This window comes from Rhinoderma darwinii, chromosome 11 (assembly GCF_050947455.1).
Source record: "Rhinoderma darwinii isolate aRhiDar2 chromosome 11, aRhiDar2.hap1, whole genome shotgun sequence".
NCBI classification, from domain to species: Eukaryota; Metazoa; Chordata; class Amphibia; order Anura; family Rhinodermatidae; genus Rhinoderma; species Rhinoderma darwinii.
Genome location: NC_134697.1, coordinates 23137331 through 23153511, shown reverse-complemented (window position 1 = coordinate 23153511; position 16181 = coordinate 23137331). Strand labels below are relative to the sequence as shown.

Sequence of the window (16181 nt, the reverse complement as noted above, 5' to 3'; positions counted from 1 at the left end):
GAGAGTCCCCCATACACATCAGATAGTCGACCGATCCTGCCTGGAGGTGTGGCCCATTTTTATCTTATGTGTATGGCCAGCTTTTGGAAGAAGATGGACAAAAGTTTAGTATTATGAGTTAAGCTTTATTGCTCTTGTCCTGTGCCTTCAATGCACTCTGTTTATGTTTGAGACAAGTGGAGGTTATTTATAGAATGCTAGATCCATATGTTAATTTTTTTTTTTTAACATCTTGGCAATATAAGCCGACCTAAATGCACATTAGTTCAAAATGCCCGTTTTTAGACTCTCCAAAATTGTACCAGTTGTGTCAAAAATAAGATTGAGCAGCAGTAATGTGGCAGTCGCTCCATTCCTTGCTTCCTGAGCGAATTTCTGAAAGCAGAGCAAGTAGAAACAGGTAACTACAAGTGATGGGTCAGTGATAGGGTACTTTACATTGGGGCATTCAGATTTTGGCCAGTTTCTTTTAAAGCCTCACACATAGGGCATTGCCATCTGCATTAAACCTTTATGAAGCAGGTACTACAGAGTCACATGCCCTCCGTGTGCCACTGTATGTTTCCTCTGTATGACGACACATTGCGGAGATTATTCTCCCATAGAAGAAATGCTTCTACGGGAGAATACCTTAGTATTTCGGCATCCAATAAAGCAGAACAAGATTTTTTTCTTATGTTAGACGCATATGGAATTTGAGAGAAAACTCTGTAGCAAATCAGATACATACGGAGGTACAGTATGGCCTCATAGAAGTCTATGGGTACTGCATTATGGCCACGTACAACTGATATGGTTGTGTGCTCGAGGGCTTAATCTATCATTGGGCAATTTTTGTTGGATACTTGACTACTGGAAATTCTGGACCACTGGATTCCAAATTAATTTTGTTCCACTGTACCCAGTAAGCCCAGCAAGAATGAGACAGAACAGTACATTGCATCTTCACACTACTGTAAGTTTTCAGAGGTTCCTGTAGTAAGGTCCAAAACACCCCTTATATACTTGGACTATCCATTATTCTAGGACATCGGTTTTACCCTATATCCCAGTAATTACATCCATTACCATTTTTCTATATTGAAGTCAAAATGTCATTGAACTCTTGGGCTTCCACCAAAGTTACTTTAAGTTTGCCCGGAAGGCTCGTGAGCACTTTTTCATGCTGGTTAAATGACTAAAAAAATGATTTGATACTGAAGGGAATGATAATTACTTTAAGAGTGGAAAAAAAAATAAGTATGTTTAGTCTTTAATATTATAACATTAAGCAAATTAAACATAAGCATAATCCAGGTGATACCAAAAGAAGGTCACCAAAGAAATTAACTTTTTTGTTCATTAATTTACATGGATTAGCAGAGGGCAGAGAGATAGGAAAAAACTAGAACAGATTTGCTATGATATAATTTCAAACCGTGCACCAATTGTGGCAGTAGGTTGACGGTGGGGTTAATCAGACTGATTTGTCCTTTTAATTGCTTTCTATTCAAAGAAAATTCATTAGATAATGTTCTCTTCAAAATTCATGAATCAATTTAACTGGAGAACCCACATTAATGGCTTTGGGATCATTAGCAGAAGCATCCGTGTTACTCGTTCATTGCTGGGAGACTTTCCTTAGGCAAACATGAGTTTGTTTACCGTGATAGCTTCTCGAAAAGATTGCATTTTTGGGTGGCACGTTGCCGATTCACATAAAAACTTGTCTGTGTATAGTGAATATTCATGTAAAGTGATTAGTGGAACATTAAGACACTGAAGATCTGAGATGCCGGTGTGCGCTCTCGTAGTAGTGTATGGAGGTAATTAAACGCAGGCAGGAATTGGCTAGTAAGTTTGTTTCATTCTTTTTTTTTTTTCAGGGGGACTGAAAAGGGAGGTCGGACTCAGCAGGGTGGCTGGAATTAGGCTTTGGGAAATCTGTAAGAATAAAATGAGAAGTCTATGCAAACTTAACTGGAGCATGTAACAGTTACAAGAAACAGGGGAATGGTTCCAAAAACATCATTTAAGAGTAGAAGCGTTAGAGAGAAAGCAGAAAGTAATGTCCATGTCACTGAATTTACATAGCAATAGGACAGATTTAAAAACTATGCAGCTCGAGGAGAGAACATTATTGAAAGCGGACAGGGTTGGCGGAAATGCGGCTCCTGCATAATGTAACTTTCGTACTGTAAAGCAAAAGAGCAAATACTTGTCAGGGAGTCTTGATGATGTCATTAAGTATGAGGCATTATCAAGGGTCTTAAAGGTGCAACACAACCTTCTCACAATGGAAAGTTAATATCGTTTTGATGTCGAAGCCTGTATGATTAAACATGGCTAAGGCTTTGTTCACACTGGCACCATGGCATTACGGAGCCATAACAGCTATTCCAGATCAGATTTCCAACGGATAAAGGCGAATCTTGATGGACTCTATTGATCTTAATGAAGTCCATCAGGATTTTGGTGTTCTCGACAGCAATAAAATTGCCGTGGTGCCTATGCGCCGTATATGTTGGGACAATCTCCAATCGTGTATACGCCAAGTTTGTTCATAGGGTTCTTTTTAACTATTTAATTTGTCAATACAGCGTGATTCAACAAAAAAAAAAAAAAAAAGTATACAAAACTAAACTTTTTGTTTTTTCTATGGGAGACAATGGATGACGTATGAAACTATATGGCAATACAGTTGCATTCACCAGGGGACATATGTTTGGTGTATACATCGGGTCGTACCACAAATGTGGTGTAATAGAGTCTTCGTTGTACATAGAAACATAGAAGATTGACATCAGAACAAGAGCACGTGCTTTATCTAGTCTGCCCTTATGTTATGTCTGCTTTATTTTTATCTTAGATAGCTATAAGATTATCCCCGGAAGGGTTACATTCACTTACTGTTGGTTTTCCAACTGCATCTGCTGGATGTTTGTTCCAAGCATCTACTACTCCATTAGTAAAATAATATATTCTGAAACTTCTGATCTTCCCCCATCTCAACTAATTTCATATTCTGCCCCCTTGTTCTTGTATTCAGTTTCTTATTAAGACAAGGCTCCTTCCCTCTCCCCAGTTCTGCCCCTCCAAAAAAGAAAATCTCTAATCTGAGTAATGCAAACATAATTACCAAAAACTATCTCTAAGGCCCCATTCCCACGAGCGTGAATAACGTCCGTGTGCTGCGCATGGAAATCACGTGCAGCACACTGATTTCAATGGGGCCGTTCACACATGTGTGCGTTTTCACGCAGCGAGAGTCCGCTGCATGAATATCACTGCATGTCCTATATTGGTGCCTTTTCACGCACCTATGCACCCACTGAAGTGATTGCGCATCAATTTGATTGAAAAATAAAAAAATAAAAAGATGTGCTTTGCGAGTGTGTGAATAACGCACTCCACTCGCAAAGCACTGATACGCTCGTGTGAATGGGGTCTAATGGCACCTATAAGTGACTACCTTGTGAGTTAATGTCCAACCCTTTAAATAGCTTTGAAACATGACTCGCGTTCTCAGCCAAACCACAGACACCCATCTGCAGACAGCACTGTTTCGCAGTTATTGCTCCTCATCAGTAAAGAGTAAGGTTCTGGTTGAATATGTGAGATGTCTTTGTAGAACAGTAATGATTTTCCTTGCTTAGATCTAGCTAGTGGGGAGTCTTTAGAGCAATGCTTCCTGGGAGAAAGTATGCAAAGTCTGCACAATAAAAGACGATTTTATGAAAAAACTATTTTTAGGTCGCTGCATTCCAAGATCCATTTTTTGTTAATAGAACCATTTGGGATAAATAACATTTATTGATTAACTTTTATTATATTTTATGGGGAAAATAGAAAAAAAAGCAATTCCGCCGTTGTATTTGTATTTTATTACACGGTTCACGTGCAATATATATAATGCGATAACTTTATTGTACGGGTAACAAACTGACGGGCAATCTATTAGGACATATCTTCAGCACAGTCTACATATGCATACACCTGTAGCATTCGTATGAGCCCTTTGCTAGCCATCCCTTGCTATCGACTGCGGCACTTCAGGTGTTAAATAGCCGGGCTTGACGGTAATTCCAATCTCGTCCAATGCATCGGGATCTCGGCTGTTTATAACATCCGGCACCCGCTGTGGATAGCGCAGGCACAGCTCTTGTGCCTGCGCCATCCAATTAACGGAACTATAGACCATTTGCAGGATGGATGCCACCTCTAAAATGGATGTACGGTTACGTCCAAATGCGTAAAGGAGTAAAACTGGGACCTAACTTATCAAAACTGGTGTATATGGTTAGATGGCTGGAGGAGCTTTTAAACTAGGATCGGGGGGTGGGGGAGTATGGTGATACACAAATGGGGTTAGATAGAGTAGATAAGGAGGGGAATACAGCAAGGGTTAATGGGGATTTAGTGGAAGTAGGGATTAGCAAACCAAGTAGGGTGATGACTATAAAAAAATGTGGACCTACAAAAAATAAAAATGTTGCGAATATCTTGCAAATTAAAATGAATAAATTGGAGATTCTAATGACCGACATGGATTATGATGTAGTGGGCATAATAGAAACCCGACCGGATGAGAGCCATGACTGGGTAACAAATGTGGAGGACTAGACCATATTTAGAACGGATAGAAAATATAAAGTTGGAGGGGTTTGTCTGTTTGTAAAATTCAGCCTAAGACCCCCTGCACACGACCGTGCCCGTAATTATGGTCCGTGAATATGGGCACGTGAATTATGGTCGTGCGTGTGCATGGGGCCTAAGACTAGTGCTGAATGAAGACATTGGGGGAGGCTGTGACAGTGTGGAGTCTTTATGGGTAAATATTCATGGAGCGATTAATAACGGTAAACTGCTAATTGGAGTTTGTTATAAGCCACCGAACATAGCGGAACAGACGGAGGATGAAATGCTGCTCTATTTGAGAAGAGGCAGCAAATAATAATGGGGTTCTTATCTCAACTATCCTGACATTAATTTGGACACAGAGGCCGCTGTGCTAAAAGCTGTAGGTTTTTATCCACAATTGAAGACAATTATTCCTCCCAGTGAGTAAATGATGCACCAACCAGTGGAGATGTTCTGCTTGATCTGGTCTGGTCTAAAAGACCAGATACCATATCAGATGTGGAGGTCCAGGAGTACTCGGGCAACAGTGACCACAATATGGTAAGTGCTAAGCAAAATGTAATCAACTAAGGGATACTGTATCTCGCAGCAGCCTTTTACTGAAGCAACAGCAGATGGGATTGGGGGAAAATGGATGTACATGGGTATAGAACTAGTTAAGGGACAGAAACCAAACAGTTGTTACAAGGGCATAAATAGGAAAGACCGGGCCCCATAGTAAACTTTTGACTGGGTCCCCCATCCCCAGGGTGCCACACACAGTCCCCCCTTGTAGATAGTGCCCCCCTGTAGATTGTGCCATGCAGTCTCCCCTGTAGATTGTGCCATACAGCCCCCCTGTAGACTGTGCTATACAGCCCCCCCTTGTAGATAGATCCCCCTCCCCCTTGTAAACAAAAATGGAAAAATACGGTGCCATACAGCCCCCTTGTAGATAGTCCCCCACCTCCCGCTTGTAGATAGTGCCATACAACTTCCCTCTGTAAATAGCGCCCCCACAAACAAATATAACAAAAATAAATATACTCACCTAGGCCCCGTTCCTGTGATGAACGGAGCTGCTCCACAGCATCCTCAATGTTGATGGGATCCTTGCATAGGCCGGCGTGATCCAGTGACGTGGTCTGAAGCCTGGTAAATGGCAGAGCAGGGAGATACCTCCCTGCTCTGCCATAGTGTTCAATAGTATCTGCATCCTAATGGTACACGCTTTGAGCGTGTACCATTTCTAACAACTCTGTGGCATAACTAGCATGTAGCTACCGCTGTAGCAGCCATAGCGGCACCACCGGGCCCCTCATGCCGCGGGCCCCGTAGCAGCCACTATGGCTGCTACAGTGGTAGTTACGCGGTAGTTACGCTACAGAGTTGTTATAAATGGTACATGCTCAAAATGGGATAAAGTCAGCAGTGGGGAACCACAAGGTTCTGTGTAAGGCCTAATTCTTTTTATTTATGCCCTTGTATATGGGATTGAAAGTAAAGTGTCAGTTTTTGCTGATGACACAAAAAAATATGATATTTAAAGCTCTGATTGATAGTAAAACACTACAGTAAGACCTTGATAAGCTAGATAGAAGGTGGCAGGTGAAATTTAATGTTGATAAATGTAAAGTAATGCACTTAAGCCACAGTAATTGTATTACTGAATATACATTAAATAAAAGAAAATTGGTTTAACAAAACAAAAGAAGGACCTTGGTATACTGGTTACAAGTAAGTTAAGTAGCAATACTCAATGTCAAGCAGCAGCCGCAAAAGCATATAAGCAAATTTTAAGGTTTATAAGAGATTAAAAAACATGGTTCCAACATTACCCCACTCTAAATCCCTTGTAAGGCCGCATCTCGAATATGGAATTCAGTTTTGGGCTCCACATTGTAAAAAGGATATAGGAGAGCTGGAGATGGTGAAAGGGCAGGTAACAAGATTATTACATGAGATGGGAGCTCTTTCTTCTAATGAGAGGTTTGAAGCCTCAGTCTTGTACAGCTTGGATAAAAGACGCCTTAGAGGTGATCTTACACACATATAGAAATATACCGTATGTGTTGTCAATACAAAGTACTGTCATAGGATTTATTCTTTCCAAGGACTCTACCAAGGACCAGGGGACGTTCACTGCATGTGGAGGAAAGACATTTCTGACATCAATATAGGAAAGGGTTCTTTACAGTTAGAGTAGTCAAGTTATGGAATGCCCTACCCCAAGAGGTAGTAATGGCAGATACAATGAGGGTTAGATGTCTAATCATACAATGATAATGTACAATGAATGATGTATAATAGATCTGGGAAAGGTTGAACTTGATGGACGTGTTTTGTTTTTTTTTAAAACCTAAGTAACTATGTAACATGAATGAAGGGAAAGAAAAAGCTAAATTACAGGCTCACATGGCTCTTTCAATTTGCTTGATCACATGGTATAAAAAACAAACAAACTGTATCTGGTAAGTCAATGTCCAGTTGATAGATCTGATGTTTGCTTATAGCCAAATGTGTTTGGAAGTCTCACGGTTCTGGGAAATGTACAGTTATGATTCTAGCCCCATGTTCCTGGAAGCTAGTTTGGCAAATGTTGCTGAATCAGTAGGAATTGACATTCAAGTCTGGCGCTCTCCTTTTGGCAGGTAGTGTAAGCAAACAGAGACACAGAAACTGACTACTGATCAAAAGGAAAACTATCCAGCAACCTTACTCTGGAAATGCTTCAATCTTTTCTGATGTCAAAAGAATGATTTCCCAATTACTTGACCCTTTCTATAAAAAGAGAGTTTAGCCTTAAAAGTGGTAATGTTTATTTTCACACTGACAGGGGATCTAAGGGGATAGACAGCAGTTGTCCTAGCACGTCTTCTCTATCTCCAATGTGTCATTGAAAGACTGAAGTATTGTAGACAAAGATACAGAACCATCGACTAGGCTATATAAAGAACCCTAGAAAGGCTATGTACACTCTTGAAAACCTTTTTTTAACAATAATAATAAAAAAAATGTGTATCAGTGTGATTGGTGCAACTTTGTAATTCCATTTTTAAAAAAATGATTTTTACTTATTGAGATACAGCTGCTTTGTATCCTGTAAACAGACCAGCTGTATCTTGTGCTGAGATCTGAATCGGTCAGGTCAGTGGGACTGAATGTATATATATGTATATCCAAAAAAACACGTTTTCAAAATGTGTACATAGCCTTTAACAAACATTACAGAATGTTAAAGCGACCCTCTGGTCAAAATTGAAAATATTATTATACATGGCAAATGAATAGTCAACATGCTTGGTTGCCGCCACATGGATGATCCGGATGCTTTTCGTGCGTTCTTGTCCCTAGTTTGCATCTTTGCAAAATGGCAACCACTGCCCACCGATGTACCAGCGCTGATGACTTCTGAATCATTGGCACTCTGAGTCATCGCTGCTGGTCCATTAGAGGGCAGTGGAGGGGGGGGGGGTGTCCTAGACTTCCCAAGAACGCTCTGCATACTAAAGTCTGAGACTGTAGTTGCCATTTTACAACGATCCAACTGGGGACCAGAACGCACAAACTGTGGCAGGATACCAGATATGTTGACTATACATATTTCATGTATTGTCAAATTTTAAAATCAGGCTGGGTTCACACCTGTGTCAGGTCTTTCCGTTGTTCTGCTCCGTCAAACCAGCACGGCTCCGTTGCACCACAAAAACCACCGGCGACTGATGCAACCCATTGACTTTAATAGGTTCCGTAGGGGTGTCCGTGGTTTTACCAGAAACAATAGAAAACGGAGCCTCCAACTAAGATGTGAACGAGGTGTTACACTGGAGGTTCGTTTGAAAGTGTATTTCCATATAAATCTGTTTATACATGAAAGAAATCAGGGCATAGGGACAACATTAGAAGAGAGCTTAAATTAATTGCCTCCAATTACATTTTTAAGAGTCCTATTGGGTCCCTATACAGGACAATAATTTTCTTAACTTGGTAAAGTGCCAAGTTGAAACATATCCTAGTCTGGGTGTTTTTTCCCTTGCCCATTCATGACTGTGTGGGGGGAAGGAAGTGATAAGCCTATGGTAACCCCTACATGGAACTCGGAGGCTAACCAAGCTCCAGCAACATCTGTTCTTATAATTCCAGACCGGAATGGTAGCTGGTTATGTTGGGATAAACCATGAGAAGGACGCATTGGAGTCATAGGAGTGCATGACACAGGGATTTTCTCTTAAGTGGTCTCTAAATCCCTGTGTCATGCACCACCCCATCAGGCTCTGTACTAGGCATAACAGTATAAGTTGTGCTTGAAAAGGTCCTTCAAGCTAGCCTTAGACATAAGATAATTGTTGGCTAAACAAACCTTTGTCCAATAGCTTTTCCCACGATTTTATATAGCGAGAAGCAGATCAAACATCTCAAAATCCAACCTGTCTGATCCCTGTTTCCCCAAAAAGGAAACACCAGAGGACAGTGGGGCTGTCTCCATAGATGTTAGCTTTCAACAATAAGTCGACAAAAAATGAATGTCTATTGCAAGCTCCTTAATTGTCCTTCTGTAAAGTATTCCCAAGTTTCAAACATGTCTGAATAAATTTATGCTGGCAAATACATTTTGTTACGAATGGTCAGCCAACACTAAGATTTTCAGAAATAAAATTTTTGGGAAAAGTCATAATTCATGCACACAACTGGAACAAAAATCTAGTCCTCTGAGACCTCCACGCGTGGATAGAAAATTTGATAAAGTTTACAGCCACTCTTCATGTCCTCCTGTTAATTCCCATTCATTTGGGTTTCTGCTGTCTGCCCCTTACAATCCATGAAAATTGTGATGACAAACAGCTTAGAGAAGCGGCTATACTGCAATATGCTATGGTACAGTGCATTGTGGGATATGTATTTTCCTAGATCAGACTATTGCACAATGCTCAATATAATCTCCCACAGTGCATTATAGGAGTATGTGCTCTGTACAGGTCTTACAGCTGTAAAGCCAAAGGGAACCAATTGAACTTTGAAAATGTATAATGTTAAATATTAAAATGGTCAAATATATTCAATTACTCTCCATTATATGTAGGTTAGAATGTAAATGATCTTTAAAAGTGGAGCTACTATTAATAATTCCAGTGTTCTTTCTACCTTGCTCAAAATTATACAAATTTGAAACTAAAATAAATCAATTGCATAAAACATTATTCCTGAGGACTATTTTTATGATTTAGCATTGGGTCCAGATCCAGGACCATAATTTATATTGGTACAATTAGCAGAAGCAAACAGTTCCTAGCTAGATAAGAACTCTGTCAACGAATAACTCAGCCCCTATTGATGGTGAAAATGGTCTACTATACTGGTAGTCAGTCACTTATTAAACGGGTTATACAGGATACAATTTTTTTTTCCAAATGACTGAAAAAATGAATAAAAAAAATTAACCTATCCTTTTCCCTTGCAATCCAGCGTTGATGCTCTGGCAGCACTCTCAGTGATGGTTTACATGTAGGCAGCATGTGACCGATGCAGCCAACCAGAGAGCTTAGCGGTGACTAATTGTATTGATGGCGTCATACCAGAAATACAACACAAGACCGCTGAGCCCCCTGATTGGCTTCAGCAGTCACGTGCTGCCTGCATATAAACAATCATTGAGAGTGCCGCTGGAGCGTCAACCCTGGTTCATCGAGGGGAAAGGATATATGAGCACTGCTCGTTTTGTTAATTTATATATTTTACAGCCATTAGTAAAAAGGTTTAGAAAAACGGATAACCCCTTAAACCAATACTTCTGGGACCATGGGGAACGCAATGTTGTAGTAATAAAAAAAGCACTATGGTAGTACCTGTTCCTATCTGTCACGATGCGGGGCGTGGACCCACTGGGCCGTACTGCGTAGCGGGATGGCAGCTGGCCAAACAGGTATAGTACAGAGTCTATAGTCCAGAAAGAGTACCTGTGGCAACTCGGACAGTAGCAAGGTAGGCTAGGCTGGGACCAGGCAGCAGATAGACGTCAGGTGTGGAGTAGCAGAACACGACAACAGCTCAGCACGGCATTTGACCAGGATAGCATGGGAAACAGGATACAGGAACAGGGAACACTTGGGAACTGGAAGACACTAGGAGACCATTTGCAAGACAAACTTTGGGTAACGAACAACGCTCAGGCAAAGAACAAGAGGGCAGAGCCCTTTTTATAGTCCAGTAGCATTCCTGCAATTATGCGCGTACTGGCCCATTAAGACCATGCGCGCACCCTCCGGGAGACAGTCTCGATACCAGGAAGTGAGTGCCGGCGCCTCACAGGGGAGGATGCTGCAGGGAACTCACATGTCCATGGCCGCGGCAGTCGAGGGGTAAGTCAGAACGATGGGCCTCGGCCATAGACGTTACACTATCTATGCTACTCGTTATATATGATTGAAGAGCAATTTTGGGTGGAATTGCCCTTAAATCCAATTCCTATTTTGCAAGAAAACAAAAAAGCTCTGCTGTAAAAGAAGGAAATATATATGCATTCACACAGGATGAAAAAAAATCTCTCTAGCTCAGCAATATGGCTTTTCTGCTGGCTGCTCATCAAACCTCTAGTGGTTTACGAAACCCCTCTCCTCCTGATTGAGCTGTGCAGATAAAAGAATAATCCCACTTCTGCCCATTAGGTACACCTTCCGTAACAAAGAGGTTAAAATAGCTGTTGGGTAGTGGGAATAAATGACTAAAAGAAGGAACGCGCGCTTAGCAATTATGATGTACCATTGCTTAAATGGCTTATCCACAGATTACCTGACAGAAATTTTCCACCTCTTACATGCTTCCTCCCGCAACATGTTCGATGCAGCCAAATAGCTCTCTAAATCTTCTAGTTAAAATTAGTCTTGGAGGGCCTAGTGAGATATGTATGCACATACTTTCCCATGAAATTCTGTACAGTTCTTACTTTACGGGACACCTCACCGGTTATTGTGTTAGTCCTATATATAGACTTCTGTATGGACCATTCATACACATACAAAAGGCCGTCAAGTAAATACTAATCATTGTTCCCTTGCAATCACCTTGATCCTTCAAAGTAATTGTGAGCCTCCATCTGTTTACCCCTTAGGGGAGAGGCCATAGACAATAATGCCAAAGTCTAATTTGTCTTCTACTAATCTGTAAAGTATTGGATACTACAAGAACACACCACACATACATTACTTGATGGAACGTTAGTAGTCTCTCTACGTGGTCTGCACATGCTCTTATACTCCAATACATATTATGTTACATGCAAAACTATACACAATTTACTGTCTGAATTTAGTAATGGGTATGATAAGGAGCATAACTATAGAGGGTTCAGAGGTTGTAGTTGCACCCAGGCCCTGGAGCCTGAGGTGGCCCAAAATGTCCGTCTGCCCCATATAAGGACACTATCGGTGATCGTTCAGATTCTGTTCCGGATTTTACTTTATAACCCAGGAGCTTCAAGCTATGCCTCTAAGGTTCTGTTCACACTTATGTTTGAGGAACCATCCCAGATACCATAAAAAATTTAGGAAAAAACGACCACCATGACAGAACTTAATAAAGTCAATGGGGTCCGATGGTCGGCGTTGTTGTCTAAATGTGACTGATCTGGCACAGTTGTTTTTTGTTTTTTTGTTACTATCAACAAGATTTTTTTTTTAAATTATCATGCATATGTGAACGGAGCATAAAGTCTGATAAAGGTGCAACATAAAGGAGAGGACCCATTTTTTTTTAAGACTATATCATGTAAAATAAACATGATCCAAATAACCGAAATATAGTAAGTAGCAATCACAACACATCTTAAATGAAAATTGTATTGTAGAAATGCTGCATAGTAATGGAGGCTCCCTACTCGGGGACCCATTGGCTCCCCCCAGCAACTTAAAATTATGGCTGTTCTATAAATGGACAGTGCCAAAATATAACAAGACATCATGATAAGGGGATGGGAAGAAGGAAAATCACATTAAGCCATCAGTGTTAGGAGGAGACAGACACAAATCCCTATTGCAAAAAGAGGCAGAGATAATTTCTCAGACAGGGGCGCTAGGACTGCTCGGTCTTAATGAGCGGAACGACCTTAGCTCATTCTTAACATGAACCTTGTTGTTTTTAGATAAAGTAAGTAATAAAATTCAATATTAAAGCATTGTCATTTTAAGATGAATATATATTCTTGATGCATGAATTACAAAAGTATACTGTGCATTTTCCTGTCTTTTTTTAACTTTCACTTGTTATGTAACAATTTGCACTGATTTGTAAATAAAAAGGCAGGTGAAGGAAGTGACGCCAGGGCCTTGAGAAAGCGTGTACGCACGTGAAACGGCCGTAGGCAATTCCACATCCTGACCGAGATCTTTTCCAATAAAGAAATTGTTTTGCCAGTCCGGTGAGTGCCTCGATCATTCTTCTATCATGATAAGGGTATGTTCACACGCAAACTCAAAAACGTCTGAAAATACGGAGCTGTTTTCAAGGGGAAACGACTCCTGATTTTCAGACTTTTTGAAGCCACTCGCTATTTTCGCTGCGTTTTTCACGTTTTTTTACAGACGTTTTTTAAGCTCTTTTCAATAGAGTCTAAACAGCTCCAAAAACATCCCAAGAAGTGTCCTTTTTCAAAACGGCCACGTAAAAAAATGGCCCATAGGAACAGAATGCCGTTTTTTCACATTGATTTCAACGGGCAGATGTTTGGAGGCGTTCTGCTTCCGATTTTTCAGCCGTTCTACGGGCGTTTACGCCCCAAAAAACGTCTGAAAACACTCTTTGTGAACATACCCTTACTGATAACTTCACAATGATATCATGCCAGACAAAGCTACCTACACAAATGAAAACCTTTAGAAGGTATATAGATCATATACAGTGTGACATCAAATATGGTGCTATATGACATCATTGGCAGTATTCATTGGAGCCAAGTTCCCCCACTAACGCAGAACTAGTCACTTCATTAATATATATTTATAGGGTATTCTCTGGACCTAGTAATGGGATTTTGTAAATATAAATGCATTTAGGTTAACTTATTTTTCCTTTCCATCACGATCCACACCCTTTCTATCATGATACTCAACAAAAGGCTAATATTACCAGTATGAAATTTAATGTTCTTTGAGCATTTCTTCCTAAGGTTATGCGCTGAAAGAAATGGAATTCAACATAACGTTCTCCAGAGTCACAGGGTCCTGTAATACAACGGACTAAAATAATACAAAGCCCCTTCTAGCACTAGTGAGGTTGAACGGGTCACTGACCTACATATGGGCCTAGTCAGCTGTGAAAATGGCATATGCCACTTGTAAAAGTTGTGACATCCCATAATACGGAGCAGATAAATAGGATACGCTTGTAATAACTGACCAATAACAAGAATACTCAATTGCTTTACTATATTTCACTTACAATGAAGAAGGAAGGGAGGGGGGTGGATATATATTTTTTTCCTTTAGAATTTTGTGGAGTTTCAAGACTAAGAAAGTGCTTTGTGTTAACATAACATCCTTTTATTTAAGGAATCAGGAAGCCTACTTAGGCTAAAAACATGATTTCACTCTCATGAATATAAATGCTTTGACAATCTCGGTCTAGATCTCCGTGCCGTGGAACATAATCCCATACCTCCTATTGCCAGGAAGTATTGTAGTATTAGCCTTTAGAAATGAATACTTTGTCTCAGTGAAGAGAGAAGCAATTATGATAAACTCGCCATGTGTAGTTCAGCCGTATTAACAAGACGGAAAGGTCTGTAAACGTAGAAATAAAATAACGTAATTCAAATCGGCTGCCCAAAACCCCAAGTACTATAAAAGTAGATGGAAGAAAAACACTCGTCAGCTGTTCAGGAAGCCCAACGTTATAAAACAAACAGAAAAAAAGAAGAAGAGGTAAAAAGAAAACAGGTTTCACTAATGAAAACCAACTGACCTCTACAATATTCATTTTAGAGTTGGAAATTTCGGCTAATGAAGCACCAATTACTCCAACACTTTTAAAAAAAAGCCACATGAATCACAGCTATTGAATCCATTGTATTTGTCAGAGGGTTAGGAAAAAACCTCCATAAAGTCTATGGGATGGCGCAGCAACAGTTTCATCCCATCTAAGTTTATGGTGTGCACTAAATAACTCTATAGCGACACGTCCAAAAATATAATTTCAGTTAGTTTGTAACCCCAGGAAAAAATGAAGAATTATTTGTTGTCCTTATTTGGAGTTACATCCCAGAATTCAAAACTTTACTACCCTGATATCCTCCTGAAGAACAAATCATGACACCTCCAGAATCGGCAAACCGTGTCATGTACTGGTTTATCATATGTATAAAAAAACAAAACTCCCCTTCTTGTCATTGTGAAATTAAGCATAGGAAACTTTTTTATTTTTATTTATAGGGATGACCAGGCAAAACCCAACCCAGCTGGGTCTCATGTTCTGGAGTAATCAGGCCAAGAAAACACCAGTTTGAGGGACAACCGGATAAGCAATACTTTTTTTCATTTTGGAATGGGAGTCGTTTTCATCTTGGGCAAAAACTGAATACATTTTTTTTTTGTCTGGAGTTACACTTTAAAGGGTTACTCCCATCTCAAAGTTATGGCATGTCACTAGGATAAGTCATCACCATCCATTGGTAGTGATCCAGCCTCTGGTCTCCCAACGATCCTGGGAATCAAGAGGCTCTGGGCTCCGGCCCGTTAACTGTTTTTTTTCGCTATATAGTGGCACACCCGCTATGGGAAATCCCCGGATGAACTGTAGTGATGCTAAACACTATGGGAGACAACAGGTATACCATAGTCATATATGCAAGATAGAAAGATATTTTAAAAGGTTTTCTCACCAGAGACATTGAGGCACATTGAAAGGAAATGTCATCAATGTCTGATTGGAGGTGGTCTGCCAGTGTGTAATTTGTGCTGTGTTGAGGGACACAGAACAGCTACTGAGTGGCCACCGGCTTTGTTCACCACCACCATTCTAAACCGAAAAATTGCCCGAAAATTCAACAAAATCAGATGAGACTTGAAAGCTATTGAAAAATGTTGTTTGTATCACAAAACGTGGAAGTGGAACACATGATTATGCCAGAAAACCGGTGTAAGTGTATTGATAAACCTCCCCATTGTGTCATGATAAGCTGTTACAATGTGGAAACCATACTGTTACAGTGGAACTCAAAGCTTTTACAGTGTACAGATGGAGAGAAAAACAAAATACTGACGTTTTCCTTTACGTCTCTAATTTCCAGAAAGACTACTTCAGTAAACTTTAGACATACTGCAATACGAAATGCATTTTCGTATTTATTGCTAAGGGGAAAGGCTTGAACAACACATAGATTAATTTGAGCGTATGTCTCCTCCAGGGCACAACCCTAGTATCAAAACAATAATAAGACAGGAAAGGGTTATTTAAAATGACACAACTCCGTGCACGTGAGACCATGTCTCCTCTTGCCGACAATGATGTTTTCTTCACCGGGCCCTGATTACGATTGACAGAAGGGCACTGTGACAACACTCCGCTCCATCAGCATAGTAATAATGAAAGGAGGA

At 40.3% G+C, this 16181-nt stretch overlaps 1 protein-coding gene across 1 annotated transcript in view; it reads right to left on the bottom strand.

Annotated features, from left to right (window-relative positions):
• The window catches only part of LOC142663883 (methylated-DNA--protein-cysteine methyltransferase-like), a 113269-nt gene that overhangs the window by 36767 nt on the left and 60321 nt on the right, over positions 1–16181 (bottom strand). The window lies entirely within an intron of this gene.